The sequence below is a fragment of the Schistocerca piceifrons genome, chromosome 5 (assembly GCF_021461385.2).
Source record: "Schistocerca piceifrons isolate TAMUIC-IGC-003096 chromosome 5, iqSchPice1.1, whole genome shotgun sequence".
NCBI classification, from domain to species: domain Eukaryota; kingdom Metazoa; phylum Arthropoda; class Insecta; order Orthoptera; family Acrididae; genus Schistocerca; species Schistocerca piceifrons.
In genome coordinates this window covers 599,479,208-599,500,855 of record NC_060142.1, presented here as the reverse complement: position 1 = coordinate 599,500,855, position 21,648 = coordinate 599,479,208, and the positions used below count along the sequence as shown (strand labels likewise).

At 49.0% G+C, this 21,648-nt stretch overlaps 9 non-coding genes across 9 annotated transcripts; all 9 read right to left on the bottom strand.

Moving 5' to 3' along the window:
• Window positions 1-117: 117 nt before the first annotated feature.
• On the bottom strand, window positions 118-191 carry Trnan-guu. The gene has a single exon. It is a non-coding gene; the product is annotated as a tRNA-Asn (tRNA).
• Window positions 192-524: 333 nt separating this feature from the next.
• Trnat-cgu lies at window positions 525-596 on the bottom strand. The gene has a single exon. It is a non-coding gene; the product is annotated as a tRNA-Thr (tRNA).
• A 689-nt stretch (window positions 597-1,285) lies between these two features.
• On the bottom strand, window positions 1,286-1,359 carry Trnan-guu. Its single transcript has one exon. It is a non-coding gene; the product is annotated as a tRNA-Asn (tRNA).
• Window positions 1,360-7,710: 6,351 nt separating this feature from the next.
• Window positions 7,711-7,784, bottom strand: Trnan-guu. Its single transcript has one exon. It is a non-coding gene; the product is annotated as a tRNA-Asn (tRNA).
• A 333-nt stretch (window positions 7,785-8,117) lies between these two features.
• Window positions 8,118-8,189, bottom strand: Trnat-cgu. Its single transcript has one exon. It is a non-coding gene; the product is annotated as a tRNA-Thr (tRNA).
• Window positions 8,190-8,878: 689 nt separating this feature from the next.
• Window positions 8,879-8,952, bottom strand: Trnan-guu. Its single transcript has one exon. It is a non-coding gene; the product is annotated as a tRNA-Asn (tRNA).
• A 333-nt stretch (window positions 8,953-9,285) lies between these two features.
• Window positions 9,286-9,357, bottom strand: Trnat-cgu. The gene has a single exon. It is a non-coding gene; the product is annotated as a tRNA-Thr (tRNA).
• A 689-nt stretch (window positions 9,358-10,046) lies between these two features.
• Window positions 10,047-10,120, bottom strand: Trnan-guu. The gene has a single exon. It is a non-coding gene; the product is annotated as a tRNA-Asn (tRNA).
• A 6,981-nt stretch (window positions 10,121-17,101) lies between these two features.
• On the bottom strand, window positions 17,102-17,175 carry Trnan-guu. Its single transcript has one exon. It is a non-coding gene; the product is annotated as a tRNA-Asn (tRNA).
• Between the last annotated feature and the right edge of the window lie 4,473 nt (window positions 17,176-21,648).

The window sequence follows — 21,648 nt, the reverse complement described above, 5'->3', positions numbered from 1 at the left end:
GCTGAATGTGTATAAGGCTCTGTGGCATCACTCAAACGCAGCCAAATTGTCACACTAGCTGTGTATCTCTAACAAAGTTGACGTATGTCCTCACCTCGGTGCCGGTTAAAACGATTTCGCCCCCGGGTGGGCTCGAACCACCAACCTTTCGGTTAACAGCCGAACGCGCTAGCCGATTGCGCCACGGAGGCCTTGACTTTGGCTCCCTTGTGCTCTGTATATCAACGCAATTCGTATACCTTCTGCAGGAATCTCGCAGAATGGTAGCATTTGCTTACGCCTCTTCACATGGATAACGTGCATGCACACTGTAGCGAGGCTCGTAAACGAATGACATCGCCAAGCATGACATTATACTACAAAATGCATACAAACCAATGTTCAACCTATGCATTCAGAAAACCTCTGAGGCCAGTAGAATACTTGTCATAGGTTGTAGAACATTCCTTTCATTCAGTGTACTGCCATGTGTTAGATGCTGCTCGAGATAGCTCCGCTCCTTGCAGGAAGGTTTAAAAAATGAATGCCTTCTGTGAGGTTCGAACTCACGACCCCTGGTTTACGAGACCAGTGCTCTACCACTGAGCTAAGAAGGCGGCAGCTTAGCGTTTGTGAGCTATCCCCAAATTGGTACTTCATCATACTGAATCTTGCAGCCCTCGACCAGATATCGGATTTGGCACACAGCTGCTGCTGGGGGTGTCCACATTGCCGTTTTCCAAATCTCTTGAATGTTTCGCCCTTGCGATCGACGACGAGCGTCGGCCCACTAAAAGTTTGCGGTCTGCACAATCCTGACCTAGTGCACAGCTTGTGGGACAGCGTGGCTCGACTGCGAAATGCGCCTTTCGGCTCGTCTCTCTGGCTACAGTATGCTGTTGTCCACAGTGGCACTGGCGTTGCCCATGGGGCTTCATGTAAGGCGACTGCACGTCGCTCGGCCAACAGCGGCCTACTGCAGACCGACACTTAAGAGACACCAAATACAAATCGACATCGAGAGACAGGCCCTGTCATATGGCACTCGCGACGTATATGCTGAAATTGAATGTAAAGAATGCGTCTTTTGTAGTGGGCGTCCCTCTACTGCAGTGTCACACATGGCGAATAAAAAGGAAAACAGCAGAACGTCTGTGTAGGGCCATGTTTTTACCTACAGTGTCACTTGGCTGAATGTGTATAAGGCTCTGTGGCATCACTCAAACGCAGCCAAATTGTCACACTAGCTGTGTATCTCTAACAAAGTTGACGTATGTCCTCACCTCGGTGCCGGTTAAAACGATTTCGCCCCCGGGTGGGCTCGAACCACCAACCTTTCGGTTAACAGCCGAACGCGCTAGCCGATTGCGCCACGGAGGCCTTGACTTTGGCTCCCTTGTGCTCTGTATATCAACGCAATTCGTATACCTTCTGCAGGAATCTCGCAGAATGGTAGCATTTGCTTACGCCTCTTCACATGGATAACGTGCATGCACACTGTAGCGAGGCTCGTAAACGAATGACATCGCCAAGCATGACATTATACTACAAAATGCATACAAACCAATGTTCAACCTATGCATTCAGAAAACCTCTGAGGCCAGTAGAATACTTGTCATAGGTTGTAGAACATTCCTTTCATTCAGTGTACTGCCATGTGATAGATGCTGCTCGAGATTGCTCCGCTCCTTGCAGGAAGGTTTAAAAAATGAATGCCTTCTGTGAGGTTCGAACTCACGACCCCTGGTTTACGAGACCAGTGCTCTACCACTTTTTTTTTTTTTTTTTTTTTTTTTTTTTTTTTTTTTTTTTTGGACCTCCTGCAGCCTAAGCAGGAATCATACCCCTTTTTTTTTTTTTTTTATTTAAACATGACTATATAATGTAGACTGCTTACTGAAATAAAGGTTAAAACACGAAAACTTCAGTCCTGGTGTAGAGAAGAAATATACATAAAGGCGGCAAATTCAGAAACAGTATAAAAGAAAATGGCTCACACAGGTGACCTTAGCCAACACCCTCTCTTTCAAATGTCAGGCTAAGCATATTGGCAAAATCATCTCGGAGGCCTGGCAATCGCAAGCGCTGCCAGTAAGCAGTAAGCATGTACTGCCGAAACGCTAGGTGTCCATCCTCTTCATGACAACTGTTGACAAAATGTACGAAATGGCCAATCAACCACATGACGGTATGGAGCTTCGTCCGCGGAAAAAAGGAAGAATCGGGCCGGACGATGATGTCAATAGAATAAGCGGCTTCAGCAGACCTAGTGACAAAAGCAAGTTGTTTCCTGAGCCAACGCCAATTAGCAAGGTGCCCACAGCAGGTGAAGCGATGTTCAAGGGTATCCAGGAGACCACACCGAGTACAGGTGTCCGTGTCAGAAAGACCAATACGGTGCAGTCGTACATTGGTGGGAACCAAATTATTTATTACCCTATACCACGTGGACGCCACGGCCATAGAGTGGATCGGCAGACTAACGTTCTTCCAGACGTTCCTCCAGGACACGGATGGAGACGCCAGTTCTATTGGATTGGGACTGGCCAGCCCCTCCCAGCGGGCAATCAAGCTCTTGGTCGTTGGCACCGGTCGCCGCAAGAAGACGTCACCGAGGTAACTCACCGCAATGTAAAATTCCCGAATGTGTTTCAACTTAAAATTTAGGCGTCCGACATCGACAGGTGGAGCAAGGCTCGCCGGACGCACAACAGTAAAAAGCCTGGATGTAATTGAAGTCACTTCTTGCGTAACAATTAGAGTCGTTCGGCGGACGTACAAAGCAGACGCCTTGCGAGTAATGTCAGAGAGGCCCAAGCCTCCGGAGAGACGCGGTTTCGTCATTACCTCGTAACGTAACTTGAATAGATGGCCCTTCCATATAAACCTGCTAGACAATTGGCGCAACCTTTTCGCCACCATCATGGGAAGTGGGAACAGCTGAGCAACATAATAAGCTTTACATAGGACGTAGGTGTCTAAAATTCTGACTTTTTGCAAAATGGTAGCAGAGCGCTGCTCATGGACCATCAGAGCCCCCTGTATCTTCTCGGTGACAGATTTCCAATTGAGAGCCGCCATTTTTAGAGGACACCGATCAATGATAATCCCCAAGGACGTATGGCGATCGACAAAAGTGGCCCAAGGGACGTCAGCATCGCGAAATCCTCGAATATCAAGGAACTTACATTTACCCTGATTGAGACGCGCTCCAGAGACACGACAGTATGCATCAACTGCCCCTTTCAACAACGGGATATCATCTCGTTGACGGAGGAGAACAACGACATCATCCGCATATGCCTTAACCGAGAGCTTCCCACCAGAGAGGGACATACCCTGAAGCTTGAGAGCAATAGTCCGAAGCAGCGGTTCCAGGGACAAAACGAATAAAGACATAGAGAGCGGACTACCCTGAGGCACTCCGCGGCGGATAGCAATGGGCGGCGTCAGCTGCCCATTGACTGACACCCGAGCTGTTATTCCCCTGTACAAATTGCCAAGAACACCACGTGATGAAGCGTTAAAACCTATTGTACCTAAAACACGATCTAAAAACACATGACTGACGTGATCAAAAGCCTTATAAAAATCAAGGAAGGCAAAGGCACAATGTACGTTTGTAACCGCCGCAACCGAGACAACATCCCGATATTCGGCTACTGGTGTCAGAATAGATCTATCATGAAAACAACATTGATGTGCACCAATCACACCCCGAAGCAGAGAAGACAGCCGGCTATTGAGCGCTCTAGCAGCTGTCTTATAGTCAAAATTCAGCAATGTGAGCGGACGAAGGTTGGCAGCAGATAAACGACCAGAGGACTTCGGAATTAAAACAATTTTCCCTACTTTAAAATCGGCAGGCACATCCATCCCTCTGACAATCTCATTTAAAATCTGCGTAAAAATGCCACCCAAAAGAGGCCAAAAACGGAGATAAAATTCTTTAGGCAGGCCGTCTGGACCCGGCGATTTACTGGACGGAGAGCGAGCAATAAAATCGAAAACATCATCTACCTGGAACTCCCGGAGAAATTCGCCGTTCGCGTCAGGCGCGATCGTCGCAGTTAGATCCCCAAAGACATCATCCGAAAGAGACTCACCAGAATCATCGGCAGAATAGAGACTAGTGTAATACTGATGAAGAGCACGAACCATTTCCTCCTGTGCACTAAACTGTCGCCCATCATCCACCGTAAGAGAAGAGATGAAGGAGCGACGACGACGAGTCTGATGCCGTAGCAGGTGGTACAAGGATGTCAGTTCACCTTCAACAAGAGAGTGAGGTTTCGACTTAACTCGCAGACCATCCATCTGTCGTCGTTTAAGGCTCAAGAGCTTGGCTTTAATACGACGAACATCATGGATCCGCAGTGGAGAGGTACCCGCCGCGTCATATAGTTCACGCAGGACAGAGTAGTAATATTCATACGTGTTCTTAAAATCACGCGTCCTAGCAGCACAGTAGAAAATCAAAGTCTGACGAATCTTGGGCTTGGCAAACGCAGTCCACCAAACCAGCAAGGAGGGGTATCGCGGGACAGAGCGAAGACATCGCTCCCACACGCCACTTATAACATCATCCATAGCACTGTCGGCAAGGTGGGAAACATTTAACATCCACTGGGAACGATAAAGTTTTGCAGGTTGGCGACTAAGATTTACAGTTGCAGTAAAAGCACAATGGTCAGAAAAACTAGTAGGAATAACATCGACAGAAAGAATTTTATCACATAAAAAATCAGATAAATAGAATCTGTCGAGTCTACTGCATGAGGACGCGGTAAAAAACGTATATTTCACCAGGGTTGGATATTTGTGTTCCCAAACATCACGCAGATGCATCGTACGAACTAAGTCATGTAAATCACGGCAATAATTAAAATTGGGGGACTGGTCTGCAGGGCGTAAAACACAATTAAAATCGCCTCCGAGCAGGAGACTCCGAGGACTCTGGCGCAAAAGATAAATAAGCTCTTCTTTATAAAAGCGCGATCGAGCCACAGTGTGACCCGAACCAGAGGGGGCATACAAAACAGCGAGGCGGAGATCAAAAAGACGACAACCAATCCCACGGCCAGAGTCAAGGAATTCAATGTCAGTAATAGGAATGCCCTCTCGAAAGAAAAGAGCAGTTCCTGTTGAATATTCCGGCGCGACATTAAAAACAGTTTGAAATCCAGGTAGAGAGAGATCAGAAAACAACACTTCCTGCAAAAACACTACGTCCGCACAGGCGTCGTAAATAAACTGCCGCAAAGAGGCAATGCGAACGTCGGACTCAATACGGTTAACATTTAAGGTAAGAAAGGTGTATGCTTGAACCATAGAGAGAAAAGCGAGAAAACAAATCACCTACACCGACGCACCAGCGTCACAGTCCATAGCAGGGGTGACGGAGGCATCCGAGGGAGGGGGACTGCTACCCCGTTCCGCGGATCCCTTACGTTTCGGTTTTTTACGAACAGCATTAACGTTCGGCTGAACGCGTAACTTGCGTCGGCTGACGGGCAAGGAAACTTCAGCCGCCGGTGACGTAGGAGGGTCAAGTTCTGTATCCGACACCACCCGCGCCGGTCCACATGCGGGATCCGGGGTCGCGGGGGAAACATCCGACAAAACGGAATGGTCAACACCTGCACTAGCTTCCGGCAAACATGGACTGCACGGAGGCGAAACGTGAGCAGGAAGGTCCGAGGCCGCAGAGTTGGAAGGAAGCGGAGCAGCTCCGCTGGCAGAGGTATGGGGCAGCGAAGCAGGAAGTTGTCGCGGCTCCACTTGTTGTGACATCGAAGTCGGTTCGGAAGACGGCGCCAACAGGCCCGACCGACGACCCGACTCGAGAGAAGCTGCGTCGGAGGCCGGAGGGGCGCCAGCAGCCGCCACCGGAACCGCTACCTCAGGAGGGCAGGGAGCAGCTACAGTACACAGTGGCTCGGAGGATGCCGGCCGCTCGGACTGGGGCATCTCAGGGAGATCCTCATCCGTACTATTTCCATCGTGTGGGCGACGCCTCTTATTATTCAAAAGTGGCACACCCACCTGAGGGACAGACGGAACAACATCAGATTTAGCACGCAAAGGAGGAAATTCTGTATCAGGGGTGCGCAAAACCTGTGGCGGGGCGCTACTACCACTGGACTGTGCTACACCAAGAGCAGATCCACCTGCAACGAGGTCAGCGACCGTTAACTTGCGACGCTGTTCGAGAGAATTTTTTAAAACGAAAACCCTCCGCGGACAGTCGGTACGCACGTGACCACTTTCATTGCACAAAAAACAGGTGCCAACCTGACCACTATATGTTACATGGACACGATATCCACCGATCTGCAGGTGAGATGGAATATTCTGCTTAACGTGCATTTCGACTGAACGAATACCACTGTAACATTGCAGGCGATGTTGGCTTGACCAGCGTTCAAGGCGAATGCTCTTTACATCACCATACTTCTGTAGACCCTCCTTAAGATAGACATTATCCACCTCCGGTGGAAGGTTGTAAACACGAACATTGGTATACGTGATGGAAGCATTGGAAAGCAGCACGGTACTTACAGAATCATCCCGATGCCGAAAGAGAACTTGATGACCATATTTAGAAAGAATTTTATCAACCTGAAGTGGGTCCATAAACTTAACAAAGAAAACATACAGTTCGGTATCAAAATAAGCAGTGTGCACCTGATCCGAATGAACACCAAAGGTATCTACCAACCAATCATGAATCTCAAGAGAACTAGGTTGCACATGGCGGGTTGACTTGTCAAAAGCAAAACTAACTGTAGCCTGACGAGGAATAACCTGGGACGACATTTTCAAAATATGCGGTCGAAACCGCTACACAAAAAACACTGAAATAAGGACAGAAAGTAACACAAGGTACGAAACAACGACGGAGAAATACTCTCAGAAGTTGCAACACAACACGTAACAAAAACGATAGTCCACTATACGTAACGCTACGGCGGAGCGGAAGACTAGGCACGTCCACACTGCACGGCGTCTAAAGCGGAACTCACCACTGAGCTAAGAAGGCGGCAGCTTAGCGTTTGTGAGCTATCCCCAAATTGGTACTTCATCATACTGAATCTTGCAGCCCTCGACCAGATATCGGATTTGGCACACAGCTGCTGCTGGGGGTGTCCACATTGCCGTTTTCCAAATCTCTTGAATGTTTCGCCCTTGCGATCGACGACGAGCGTCGGCCCACTAAAAGTTTGCGGTCTGCACAATCCTGACCTAGTGCACAGCTTGTGGGACAGCGTGGCTCGACTGCGAAATGCGCCTTTCGGCTCGTCTCTCTGGCTACAGTATGCTGTTGTCCACAGTGGCACTGGCGTTGCCCATGGGGCTTCATGTAAGGCGACTGCACGTTGCTCGGCCAACAGCGGCCTACTGCAGACCGACACTTAAGAGACACCAAATACAAATCGACATCGAGAGACAGGCCCTGTCATATGGCACTCGCGACGTATATGCTGAAATTGAATGTAAAGAATGCGTCTTTTGTAGTGGGCGTCCCTCTACTGCAGTGTCACACATGGCGAATAAAAAGGAAAACAGCAGAACGTCTGTGTAGGGCCATGTTTTTACCTACAGTGTCACTTGGCTGAATGTGTATAAGGCTCTGTGGCATCACTCAAACGCAGCCAAATTGTCACACTAGCTGTGTATCTCTAACAAAGTTGACGTATGTCCTCACCTCGGTGCCGGTTAAAACGATTTCGCCCCCGGGTGGGCTCGAACCACCAACCTTTCGGTTAACAGCCGAACGCGCTAGCCGATTGCGCCACGGAGGCCTTGACTTTGGCTCCCTTGTGCTCTGTATATCAACGCAATTCGTATACCTTCTGCAGGAATCTCGCAGAATGGTAGCATTTGCTTACGCCTCTTCACATGGATAACGTGCATGCACACTGTAGCGAGGCTCGTAAACGAATGACATCGCCAAGCATGACATTATACTACAAAATGCATACAAACCAATGTTCAACCTATGCATTCAGAAAACCTCTGAGGCCAGTAGAATACTTGTCATAGGTTGTAGAACATTCCTTTCATTCAGTGTACTGCCATGTGTTAGATGCTGCTCGAGATAGCTCCGCTCCTTGCAGGAAGGTTTAAAAAATGAATGCCTTCTGTGAGGTTCGAACTCACGACCCCTGGTTTACGAGACCAGTGCTCTACCACTGAGCTAAGAAGGCGGCAGCTTAGCGTTTGTGAGCTATCCCCAAATTGGTACTTCATCATACTGAATCTTGCAGCCCTCGACCAGATATCGGATTTGGCACACAGCTGCTGCTGGGGGTGTCCACATTGCCGTTTTCCAAATCTCTTGAATGTTTCGCCCTTGCGATCGACGACGAGCGTCGGCCCACTAAAAGTTTGCGGTCTGCACAATCCTGACCTAGTGCACAGCTTGTGGGACAGCGTGGCTCGACTGCGAAATGCGCCTTTCGGCTCGTCTCTCTGGCTACAGTATGCTGTTGTCCACAGTGGCACTGGCGTTGCCCATGGGGCTTCATGTAAGGCGACTGCACGTCGCTCGGCCAACAGCGGCCTACTGCAGACCGACACTTAAGAGACACCAAATACAAATCGACATCGAGAGACAGGCCCTGTCATATGGCACTCGCGACGTATATGCTGAAATTGAATGTAAAGAATGCGTCTTTTGTAGTGGGCGTCCCTCTACTGCAGTGTCACACATGACGAATAAAAAGGAAAACAGTAGAACGTCTGTGTAGGGCCATGTTTTTACCTACAGTGTCACTTGGCTGAATGTGTATAAGGCTCTGTGGCATCACTCAAACGCAGCCAAATTGTCACACTAGCTGTGTATCTCTAACAAAGTTGACGTATGTCCTCACCTCGGTGCCGGTTAAAACGATTTCGCCCCCGGGTGGGCTCGAACCACCAACCTTTCGGTTAACAGCCGAACGCGCTAGCCGATTGCGCCACGGAGGCCTTGACTTTCGCTCCCTTGTGCTCTGTATATCAACGCAATTCGTATACCTTCTGCAGGAATCTCGCAGAATGGTAGCATTTGCTTACGCCTCTTCACATGGATAACGTGCATGCACACTGTAGCGAGGCTCGTAAACGAATGACATCGCCAAGCATGACATTATACTACAAAATGCATACAAACCAATGTTCAACCTATGCATTCAGAAAACCTCTGAGGCCAGTAGAATACTTGTCATAGGTTGTAGAACATTCCTTTCATTCAGTGTACTGCCATGTGTTAGATGCTGCTCGAGATAGCTCCGCTCCTTGCAGGAAGGTTTAAAAAATGAATGCCTTCTGTGAGGTTCGAACTCACGACCCCTGGTTTACGAGACCAGTGCTCTACCACTGAGCTAAGAAGGCGGCAGCTTAGCGTTTGTGAGCTATCCCCAAATTGGTACTTCATCATACTGAATCTTGCAGCCCTCGACCAGATATCGGATTTGGCACACAGCTGCTGCTGGGGGTGTCCACATTGCCGTTTTCCAAATCTCTTGAATGTTTCGCCCTTGCGATCGACGACGAGCGTCGGCCCACTAAAAGTTTGCGGTCTGCACAATCCTGACCTAGTGCACAGCTTGTGGGACAGCGTGGCTCGACTGCGAAATGCGCCTTTCGGCTCGTCTCTCTGGCTACAGTATGCTGTTGTCCACAGTGGCACTGGCGTTGCCCATGGGGCTTCATGTAAGGCGACTGCACGTCGCTCGGCCAACAGCGGCCTACTGCAGACCGACACTTAAGAGACACCAAATACAAATCGACATCGAGAGACAGGCCCTGTCATATGGCACTCGCGACGTATATGCTGAAACTGAATGTAAAGAATGCGTCTTTTGTAGTGGGCGTCCCTCTACTGCAGTGTCACACATGACGAATAAAAAGGAAAACAGTAGAACGTCTGTGTAGGGCCATGTTTTTACCTACAGTGTCACTTGGCTGAATGTGTATAAGGCTCTGTGGCATCACTCAAACGCAGCCAAATTGTCACACTAGCTGTGTATCTCTAACAAAGTTGACGTATGTCCTCACCTCGGTGCCGGTTAAAACGATTTCGCCCCCGGGTGGGCTCGAACCACCAACCTTTCGGTTAACAGCCGAACGCGCTAGCCGATTGCGCCACGGAGGCCTTGACTTTGGCTCCCTTGTGCTCTGTATATCAACGCAATTCGTATACCTTCTGCAGGAATCTCGCAGAATGGTAGCATTTGCTTACGCCTCTTCACATGGATAACGTGCATGCACACTGTAGCGAGGCTCGTAAACGAATGACATCGCCAAGCATGACATTATACTACAAAATGCATACAAACCAATGTTCAACCTATGCATTCAGAAAACCTCTGAGGCCAGTAGAATACTTGTCATAGGTTGTAGAACATTCCTTTCATTCAGTGTACTGCCATGTGTTAGATGCTGCTCGAGATAGCTCCGCTCCTTGCAGGAAGGTTTAAAAAATGAATGCCTTCTGTGAGGTTCGAACTCACGACCCCTGGTTTACGAGACCAGTGCTCTACCACTTTTTTTTTTTTTTTTTTTTTTTTTTTTTTTTTTTTTTTTTTTTTTTTTTTTCAATCTTCGGATCCGAAGTCCGACGCCTTATCCATTTTTTTTTTTTTTTTTTTTTTTTTATTTTTCTTTTTTTTTTTTTTTTTTTTTTTTTTTTTTTTTTTTTTTATTTTTTTTTTTTTTTTTTTTTTTTTTTTTTTTTTTTTTTTTTTTTTTTGGGCCTCCCTTCTCCCCACATAGCCCATCCAATCGCTCACCTTTTGTGCCTTCGTCGGCTAGCTTCTACGCTGTAAGTTTTTTTTTTTTTTTTTTTTTTTTTTTTTTTTTTTTTTTTTTTTTTTTTTTTTTTGTTATAACATAAAGTAAATGAGAACAAAAGAGATGAGTGGCTTCGACTCTTGAATGCCATCTCCGGGAAGAAATCCTCTGTATGTGCCGCCTCCATCGGCATTGTGTTGGTTCGTGATTGTTCTCGAATTACCCTTGGCAACCGTACCTTAGTGGCCCTCGTACGTCGGGAAACTGTAAGGTCGGTTTCTCGGGTTGCAATGTGTTCACTCCTTTGCGAGTTCGTCCTGTTTCATCGTGTGGTCTCTTCTCTTTACTTTCCTGTCTTGTCTAATCTTAGCTTTACACCCGCCAAGTCTGTGGGGGATCCATGATCGCTTTGATGAGAAAATTTGCGTATACCTGTTTATAATGTGGAAGTTTGCGAAGTCCATCGTGCTGTGTCTGTAAATATGTCGAAAAGTCTTCAATACTACGTTCTGAGTTTGCAATAATATAATATATGGCTTGTCCTTTCAGCCAGGTTACGGCATTTCGTTTCGTGGTAGGGTAGAGGTCATCGTCCGGTAGAAGTAGACTCTTAGGGGTGATGGCTTGAGGGGACGTGCGTTGTAGAAAGGCCAAGAGGTTTCTAACCGCTTTCCAGATGTCATGCGCCGTACCGCATACGAATGTGTGTTCATCAGTATCTTGCACATTACAGGTTGCACAAAGGGAAGTAGCAGCCAAATGTATCGAATGTAATCGGGAAGTCGTGGGAAGTTTCCTATTGACCACGTAATACCACAATGCTCTCACTCCCGTTGGCAAATGTGGATGATGAACACTTCTCCATATACGTGGCCAGACTGCCTCGGGGTACTTAACTTCAATACTGTTTCGAGCGTGCGTCGTGAGCAAATATTTGTACACTGCTCGCACTGTGACTATTTGTTCCTCAGGCATTCCCATGCGGATGTAGCTATAGTCAAGCAAAAATTGCTTGAGATGATGAAGGTCGTGTGGTATGTGATGAACATCCACAGGCGCGTCAAGATTAGCCGGCTTTATTTCGTTCAATAGAAAACTGGTGATACTATTAGGCGAATTCTTCCATCTGTGAAATGTAGAACTGACGTACAGGGCCCGTGTCTTCGTATAGACGTCGATGAGGTTGAGACCACCTGACGCCGACGGTAGAGTCAACGTAGAATACTTGACTTTGAAAATGTGGCCGCGGCTGACAAAGTGGCCGAAGGCAGCTAACAATCTGCTTGCCATCGGGAGGGGTAGCGGAAGTACGCGTGCCACATAGTTAAGTTTAGAGACGAGATAAATGTTCACCAAGGCCACGCGTTGTATTTCGTCCAGCGACCTGAGGGTATGTTGACGTATGCTCGCGCGCACTGTATTCAGCAAATCTTTGTAATTGATTGCAATCGTGCGTCGGATGTCACGAGTAAATTTCACTCCCAAGCACTTCATGACCGTGATCACCTTGATCTGTCCAGGAATAGGGGCCTTCAATCCGCGACCGATGTTCAGGACACCGGACTTCATTACATTCAACTGAGCCCCCGCCGCCTTCCTATACTGCTCTACTATGTCCATCGCCGTCCGTATCTCAGACGTGGTTCGCACAAGAAAGGCCACATCATCCGCGTAGGCGCGGCATACAAACTTGTGACCATACATCAGGACACCCTGGAGGTGTGAGGTCAGCGCTGTTAATAGCGGCTCGATGGCGATAGCAAACAGCGCCATCGACATAGGGCAGCCCTGTCTGACCGAACTTTCAATAGTTATCGGCCCCACTGATCGCCCGTTGAGCAAAATCGTGGACTGGGAGTGGCGCAGCAGTCGTTCGATGATGGTGAGGAAACGGTGGGGGAAGTTCATTGTCTGCATGGTTTTCAGTAAATACTCATGGTTCACACGGTCAAATGCCTTGTCAAAATCGAGAGCAACCAAGGCGCACGGAATGCGACAGGCGGCAGCTATCGCTATGACGTCGCGATAGTCACACAAGGTGTCGTGAATGTTGCGGCCTATACCGACACTCGTTTGTGGCGGGGCTGTAACCGTGTTCATCACCGGTTTGAGGCTCCTAGCTATAATCCTTGCAAAGATCTTATAATCACAGTTTAGAAGTGTGAGCGGGCGATAGTGTTTTGCGGATTGCGCCAATGGCGACTTAGGAACCGGTATGATCAGGCCCTCACTGAATTGTCGCGGGATGTCTTTGTCGGGGTCCATTAATTCCTGGCATATGCACGTCAGTTTCGGTAACAACAGACGTTTAAATGTGCGATAGAACTCCACCGGTAGGCCGTCTGGACCAGGTGACTTGTTCTCAGGGCCCGTCAGCAGTGCATCTTCTACTTCCTCTTCTGTAGGTTCAGCCAACAATTGAAGTGCTTCCGTCTGATTCACCTTGCGGGTTATACCCGACAGTAAAGCCTCCATCGCCTCGTGATCCACAGGGCCAGCGGCGTATAGCGTCGCATAATAGTGCTTCATCTCAGCTGATATCTCACGCTGCTGCAACAACAAACATCCGTCCTCCGTACGTAGTGCAGTGACCAGTTTCCTGCGGCGACCTGTCCGCTCCTTAAGTACGTGATAGATGGAAGGTTGCTCGCCGGCGACACCGTCACGAAGGCGCGCCCTGACTTTGCACCCGATGAGCTTTTGACGCGTCAAAGCCGTAATCGTGGCTTTTATCCGTTGTATTTCTTGGTGATTGTCTATAATCGACGCGTCCGGGCGGTATAAGTCGCGAAGGACCTGGAAATAGAACTCGACCGTCCTGGTGTACCACTCCTTCCTGTCACGGGAGTATCTCATAAAGGCCTTCCTGATTGTCGGTTTTGCACAGTTTAGCCACCATTCCAACGCCGAGGCATATTGAGAAAACCTTCTCTCACAAGCCGCCCAAGACGCAGCGAAGAGTTCATGGCATGCCTGTTCGTCCAAATGCGATACATTCAACTTCCAGTATCCTCTTCCACGGTACGTCCCTTGGCGTTGGAGGTTGATTGTACAAATGTACGCCGCGTGGTCAGAGAAGACGGTCGGCCATATCTCCGTCTGCAAAAGTCTTCGACTTAAATCCAGCGTGACGTAAATACGATCGAGTCGGCTGGCGGAGTGAGTCGTGATATGCGTGAATCCTGGCCTATCGCCATTGACGTGTTCCCAGGTATCAATAAAATGAAAGTCCCGTATTATAGCCGCTAGATCCGGACAAGTGTTAAAATGTGGCGTCTGGTCTTTCGGAGATAGGACGCAGTTGTAGTCGCCACCGAATATAATGTGGTCGTAATGGCCTACAAGCAATGGTGCAATAGCATCGTTAAAAAATGCCGCCCGTTGCGGTCTATTACCAGTGCCGGAAGGGGCATAGACGTTGACAATACGAGTATCGTAAATGGTGAGTGCCATACCTCTCGCCGTTGGGAGGTACTCTACGTCAGTCGCTAGTATCCCTTCCTTTGTGAGGATGGCTGTTCCAAGTTCTTGCACAGTCCCGGGATGAGTGAAGGCTATATATCCACTAATCGTGGCGAGGTCTATGTTCTTCACCTCTTGTAGTAAGACCACGTCGAGTTCGGCCGCATATAACATATCACGTAAGGTCTGCAGCTTTAGATTGCTGCTGATACTGTTGATGTTGACAGTCCCTATCCTGTAAGCTTGTGCAGAAGTCATTCGCGGATGGAAGGAAGGAAGGCCTTTTCTGTGACTACACGCACTATAGATTACTGGTCGCTGGGGCGGGTGGGAAGCCCATCCGTATCATCCCCGACCCCGCGCATGATCGCTGTCCCCACACCAACCATAGGATCGTCATTCAAGTCCCCTCCTGGTGGAACGCTTTCCACATCATCGGCCCAGTTGCCGGTCGCCCGGAGGCTAACCTCCGTCGTTTCGCCGTCAAGTGTCTGCATGGTTATGTCAGGCGGGGTCACCTCCCGTGTCGCGAGCACTACCATCTGTTCGGTGGGAGGGTGAGGTGGCTCGGTCGTCGCAAGAATGTCTGCCGGAATGAGGACCTGGTGGATGCCATCGTCTTGTGCTACCGGTGTTCCTCCAAGTGTGCGGGCAACCCGCTGAGCCTTTTCTCGCACCTCCTTCGCCGTCTGGTCCGCGTTCGGGGGCGCAATCCGTTGTTTTTTGCGTCTGCGGGGTGAGTGCCGTGGTCGGCTCATCTCACTATCGGAAGATACGGTCTGGTCCGGTTCCTGCGGGCCCTCCGGATCCTGGAGCACGACGTTTTCAGCCGCAGCAACTGCGGCATGGCCCTCGTCATCGGGAGTTACCTGTTGCTCCGACTGGGCAGCGGATAAGTTTGTCGCCGCTATCTGGTTCGCGACTATGGGCGCATCGTCGGTCTCAGGTGGTGACGGGCGAGGAGCCGCCTCCTCTACTAGTAAGTGGTCCGGTTCCGGTCCTCTGACTGCCGCAACGTAACTTACCGGCAACGACTGCATAGTCGCAGGTCTTACGGATTCACCCACTGGTAACTGCACTATCCTCCGCTGCATGCAGTCCGAGCGAACATGGCCTTCCTTACCACAACCTGAGCAGGTTCGGGGTTGCCCGTCATACATGACAATGGCTCTACATCCACTGACGTATATATATGAAGGGACGTGACGCCGAAGATCAATTTTGACCTGCCGCACCCCATTGAGAACAGGGAAGGTATTGAAAGTTGTCCACTTCTCCGCTGTATTACTTAAGACCGTGCCATATGTAGTAAGAACATGATTGATCTGCCCTGCAGGCACCTCAAACGGAAGTTCAAAGATCCTAATGGTCCTGACGCCAAGTCCCGCCATTTCAACCGTCACATCCCCCACGTTACCGTCACAATGGGTGAACTTAAATCGACCTCCCGAAGAGGCTATTACTCGTGCACAGCAGTCTGTGTTCGACATCTTCACATAGACTGTCCGGCTAACTATCGACAAATGGATCCCGATAACGTCGTCAAATTGTAACTTCACTACATCGCGCAAAAAGGCCTCTATTTCGTATGGCTTAGGTCGTGCATAATGATCGTCGAAACTAAATTTCAGTGTGTTTGTACGGAAATGAGACTCCATCGTTACCACGTGTACATGACTAAATTCCTCGAGAAACGGCTAGTCCCACCGTGTTGACTCACCACTCGCCGCGGAGCTGGTCCGGAACAGCGAGGACGTAAACAGCGCACGTCCGCTCACCCCGCCAGCCGCGAGTAGACTGTCGTAATACCAATGACATCCACTATGAAATCGTTAACTTCCATGGAACTCGGTTGAACATGACGTGTAGACTTGTCAAATTCGAAACACAGAGTACATTTCCTTGGGAACAACCTGGACGACATATCCACTTATTAAACGGTCGAGACCGCTAACACACAACGACACAAAACACTAAAAGCGAAGTGAAGTGACGGAAACACAAGACAGCAAATCTAGCAAACAACGTAAACAACGAAAGTAGTCACAGCTTGCACACGCTATTGCGGAGCGAAGGCACAACACGTGCGACCTGCACGGCGTCGCAAGCGGAACTGCCAGCCGCAGCGCGAAGCACAGACAACCGCACGCCACGGCCGCTGCAGGCAGACTTCACCACTGAGCTAAGAAGGCGGCAGCTTAGCGTTTGTGAGCTATCCCCAAATTGGTACTTCATCATACTGAATCTTGCAGCCCTCGACCAGATATCGGATTTGGCACACAGCTGCTGCTGGGGGTGTCCACATTGCCGTTTTCCAAATCTCTTGAATGTTTCGCCCTTGCGATCGACGACGAGCGTCGGCCCACTAAAAGTTTGCGGTCTGCACAATCCTGACCTAGTGCACAGCTTGTGGGACAGCGTGGCTCGACTGCGAAATGCGCCTTTCGGCTCGTCTCTCTGGCTACAGTATGCTGTTGTCCACAGTGGCACTGGCGTTGCCCATGGGGCTTCATGTAAGGCGACTGCACGTCGCTCGGCCAACAGCGGCCTACTGCAGACCGACACTTAAGAGACACCAAATACAAATCGACATCGAGAGACAGGCCCTGTCATATGGCACTCGCGACGTATATGCTGAAATTGAATGTAAAGAATGCGTCTTTTGTAGTGGGCGTCCCTCTACTGCAGTGTCACACATGACGAATAAAAAGGAAAACAGTAGAACGTCTGTGTAGGGCCATGTTTTTACCTACAGTGTCACTTGGCTGAATGTGTATAAGGCTCTGTGGCATCACTCAAACGCAGCCAAATTGTCACACTAGCTGTGTATCTCTAACAAAGTTGACGTATGTCCTCACCTCGGTGCCGGTTAAAACGATTTCGCCCCCGGGTGGGCTCGAACCACCAACCTTTCGGTTAACAGCCGAACGCGCTAGCCGATTGCGCCACGGAGGCCTTGACTTTGGCTCCCTTGTGCTCTGTATATCAACGCAATTCGTATACCTTCTGCAGGAATCTCGCAGAATGGTAGCATTTGCTTACGCCTCTTCACATGGATAACGTGCATGCACACTGTAGCGAGGCTCGTAAACGAATGACATCGCCAAGCATGACATTATACTACAAAATGCATACAAACCAATGTTCAACCTATGCATTCAGAAAACCTCTGAGGCCAGTAGAATACTTGTCATAGGTTGTAGAACATCCCTTTCATTCAGTGTACTGCCATGTGTTAGATGCTGCTCGAGATAGCTCCGCTCCTTGCAGGAAGGTTTAAAAAATGAATGCCTTCTGTGAGGTTCGAACTCACGACCCCTGGTTTACGAGACCAGTGCTCTACCACTTTTTTTTTTTTTTTTTTTTTTTTGAAGCAGACACTCTACCACTCGAACGAATATATCTATTGAAAAAAATATTAAAGAATATCCACCACACAGCCACTTCAAAAGAAGTACAGTACTGAAATTAAAATCCTAAAACATGACTATATAATGTAGACTGCTTACTGAAATAAAGGTTAAAACACGAAAACTTCAGTCCTGGTGTAGAGAAGAAACATACATAAAGGCGGCAAATTCAGAAACAGTATAAAAGAAAATGGCTCACACAGGTGACCTTAGCCAACACCCTCTCTTTCAAATGTCAGGCTAAGCATATTGGCAAAATCATCTCGGAGGCCTGGCAATCGCAAGCGCTGCCAGTAAGCAGTAAGCATGTACTGCCGAAACGCTAGGTGTCCATCCTCTTCATGACAACTGTTGACAAAATGTACGAAATGGCCAATCAACCACATGACGGTATGGAGCTTCGTCCGCGGAAAAAAGGAAGAATCGGGCCGGACGATGATGTCAATAGTATAAGCGGCTTCAGCAGACCTAGTGACAAAAGCAAGTTGTTTCCTGAGCCAACGCCAATTAGCAAGGTGCCCACAGCAGGTGAATCGATGTTCAAGGGTATCCAGGAGACCACACCGAGTACAGGTGTCCGTGTCAGAAAGACCAATACGGTGCAGTCGTACATTGGTGGGAACCAAATTATTTATTACCCTATACCACGTGGACGCCACGGCCATAGAGTGGATCGGCAGACTAACGTTCTTCCAGACGTTCCTCCAGGACACAGATGGAGACGCCAGTTCTATTGGATTGGGACCGGCCAGCCCCTCCCAGCGGGCAATCAAGCCCTTGGTCGTTGGCACCGGTCGCCGCAAGAAGACGTCACCGAGGTAACTCACCGCAATGTAAAATTCCCGAATGTGTTTCAACTTAAAATTGAGGCGTCCGACATCGACAGGTGGAGCAAGGCTCGCCGGACGCACAACAGTAAAAAGCCTGGATGTAATTGAAGTCACTTCTTGCGTAACAATTAGAGTCGTTCGGCGGACGTACAAAGCAGACGCCTTGCGAGTAATGTCAGAGAGGCCCAAGCCTCCGGAGAGACGCGGTTTCGTCATTACCTCGTAACGTAACTTGAATAGGTGGCCCTGCCATATAAACCTGCTAGACAATTGGCGCAACCTTTTCGCCACCATCATGGGAAGTGGGAACAGCTGAGCAACATAATAAGCTTTACATAGGACGTAGGTGTCTAAAATTCTGACTTTTTGCAAAATGGTAGCAGAGCGCTGCTCATGGACCATCAGAGCCCCCTGTATCTTCTCGGTGACAGATTTCCAATTGAGAGCCGCCATTTTTAGAGGACACCGATCAATGATAATCCCCAAGGACGTATGGCGATCGACAAAAGTGGCCCAAGGGACGTCAGCATCGCGAAATCCTCGAATATCAAGGAACTTACATTTACCCTGATTGAGACGCGCTCCAGAGACACGACAGTATGCATCAACTGCCCCTTTCAACAACGGGATATCATCTCGTTGACGGAGGAGAACAACGACATCATCCGCATATGCCTTAACCGAGAGCTTCCCACCAGAGAGGGACATACCCTGAAGCTTGAGAGCAATAGTCCGAAGCAGCGGTTCCAGGGACAAAACGAATAAAGACATAGAGAGCGGACTACCCTGAGGCACTCCGCGGCGGATAGCAATGGGCGGCGTCAGCTGCCCATTGACTGACACCCGAGCTGTTATTCCCCTGTACAAATTGCCAAGAACACCACGTGATGAAGCGTTAAAACCTATTGTACCTAAAACACGATCTAAAAACACATGACTGACGTGATCAAAAGCCTTATAAAAATCAAGGAAGGCAAAGGCACAATGTACGTTTGTAACCGCCGCAACCGAGACAACATCCCGATATTCGGCTACTGGTGTCAGAATAGATCTATCATGAAAACAACATTGATGTGCACCAATCACACCCCGAAGCAGAGAAGACAGCCGGCTATTGAGCGCTCTAGCAGCTGTCTTATAGTCAAAATTCAGCAATGTGAGCGGACGAAGATTGGCAGCAGATAAACGACCAGAGGACTTCGGAATTAAAACAATTTTCCCTACTTTAAAATCGGCAGGCACATCCATCCCTCTGACAATCTCATTTAAAATCTGCGTAAAAATGCCACCCAAAAGAGGCCAAAAACGGAGATAAAATTCTTTAGGCAGGCCGTCTGGACCCGGCGATTTACTGGACGGAGAGCGAGCAATAAAATCGAAAACATCATCTACCTGGAACTCCCGGAGAAATTCGCCGTTCGCGTCAGGCGCGATCGTCGCAGTTAGATCCCCAAAGACATCATCCGAAAGAGACTCACCAGAATCATCGGCAGAATAGAGACTAGTGTAATACTGATGAAGAGCACGAACCATTTCCTCCTGTGCACTAAGCTGTCGCCCATCATCCACCGTAAGAGAAGAGATGAAGGAGCGACGACGACGAGTCTGATGCCGTAGCAGGTGGTACAAGGATGTCAGTTCACCTTCAACAAGAGAGTGAGGTTTCGACTTAACTCGCAGACCATCCATCTGTCGTCGTTTAAGGCTCAAGAGCTTGGCTTTAATACGACGAACATCATGGATCCGCAGTGGAGAGGTACCCGCCGCGTCATATAGTTCACGCAGGACAGAGTAGTAATATTCATACGTGTTCTTAAAATCACGCGTCCTAGCAGCACAGTAGAAAATCAAAGTCTGACGAATCTTGGGCTTGGCAAACGCAGTCCACCAAACCAGCAAGGAAGGGTATCGCGGGACAGAGCGAAGACATCGCTCCCACACGCCACTTATAACATCATCCATAGCACTGTCGGCAAGGTGGGAAACATTTAACATCCACTGGGAACGATAAAGTTTTGCAGGTTGGCGACTAAGATTTACAGTTGCAGTAAAAGCACAATGGTCAGAAAAACTAGTAGGAATAACATCGACAGAAAGAATTTTATCACATAAAAAATCAGATAAATAGAATCTGTCGAGTCTACTGCATGAGGACGCGGTAAAAAACGTATATTTCACCAGGGTTGGATATTTGTGTTCCCAAACATCACGCAGATGCATCGTACGAACTAAGTCATGTAAATCACGGCAATAATTAAAATTGGGGGACTGGTCTGCAGGGCGTAAAACACAATTAAAATCGCCTCCGAGCAGGAGACTCCGAGGACTCTGGCGCAAAAGATAAATAAGCTCTTCTTTATAAAAGCGCGATCGAGCCACAGTGTGACCCGAACCAGAGGGGGCATACAAAACAACGAGGCGGAGATCAAAAAGACGACAACCAATCCCACGGCCAGAGTCAAGGAATTCAATGTCAGTAATAGGAATGCCCTCTCGAAAGAAAAGAGCAGTTCCTGTTGAATATTCCGGCGCGACATTAAAAACAGTTTGAAATCCAGGTAGAGAGAGATCAGAAAACAACACTTCCTGCAAAAACACTACGTCCGCACAGGCGTCGTAAATAAACTGCCGCAAAGAGGCAATGCGAACGTCGGACTCAATACGGTTAACATTTAAGGTAAGAAAGGTGTATGCTTGAACCATAGAGAGAAAACCGAGAAAACAAATCACCTACACCGACGCACCAGCGTCACAGTCCATAGCAGGGGTGACGGAGGCATCCGAGGGAGGGGGACTGCTACCCCGTTCCGCGGATCCCTTACGTTTCGGTTTTTTACGAACAGCATTAACGTTCGGCTGAACGCGTAACTTGCGTCGGCTGACGGGCAAGGAAACTTCAGCCGCCGGTGACGTAGGAGGGTCAAGTTCTGTATCCGACACCACCCGCGCCGGTCCACATGCGGGATCCGGGGTCGCGGGGGAAACATCCGACAAAACGGAATGGTCAACACCTGCACTAGCTTCCGGCAAACATGGACTGCACGGAGGCGAAACGTGAGCAGGAAGGTCCGAGGCCGCAGAGTTGGAAAGAAGCGGAGCAGCTCCGCTGGCAGAGGTATGGGGCAGCGAAGCAGGAAGTTGTCGCGGCTCCACTTGTTGTGACATCGAAGTCGGTTCGGAAGACGGCG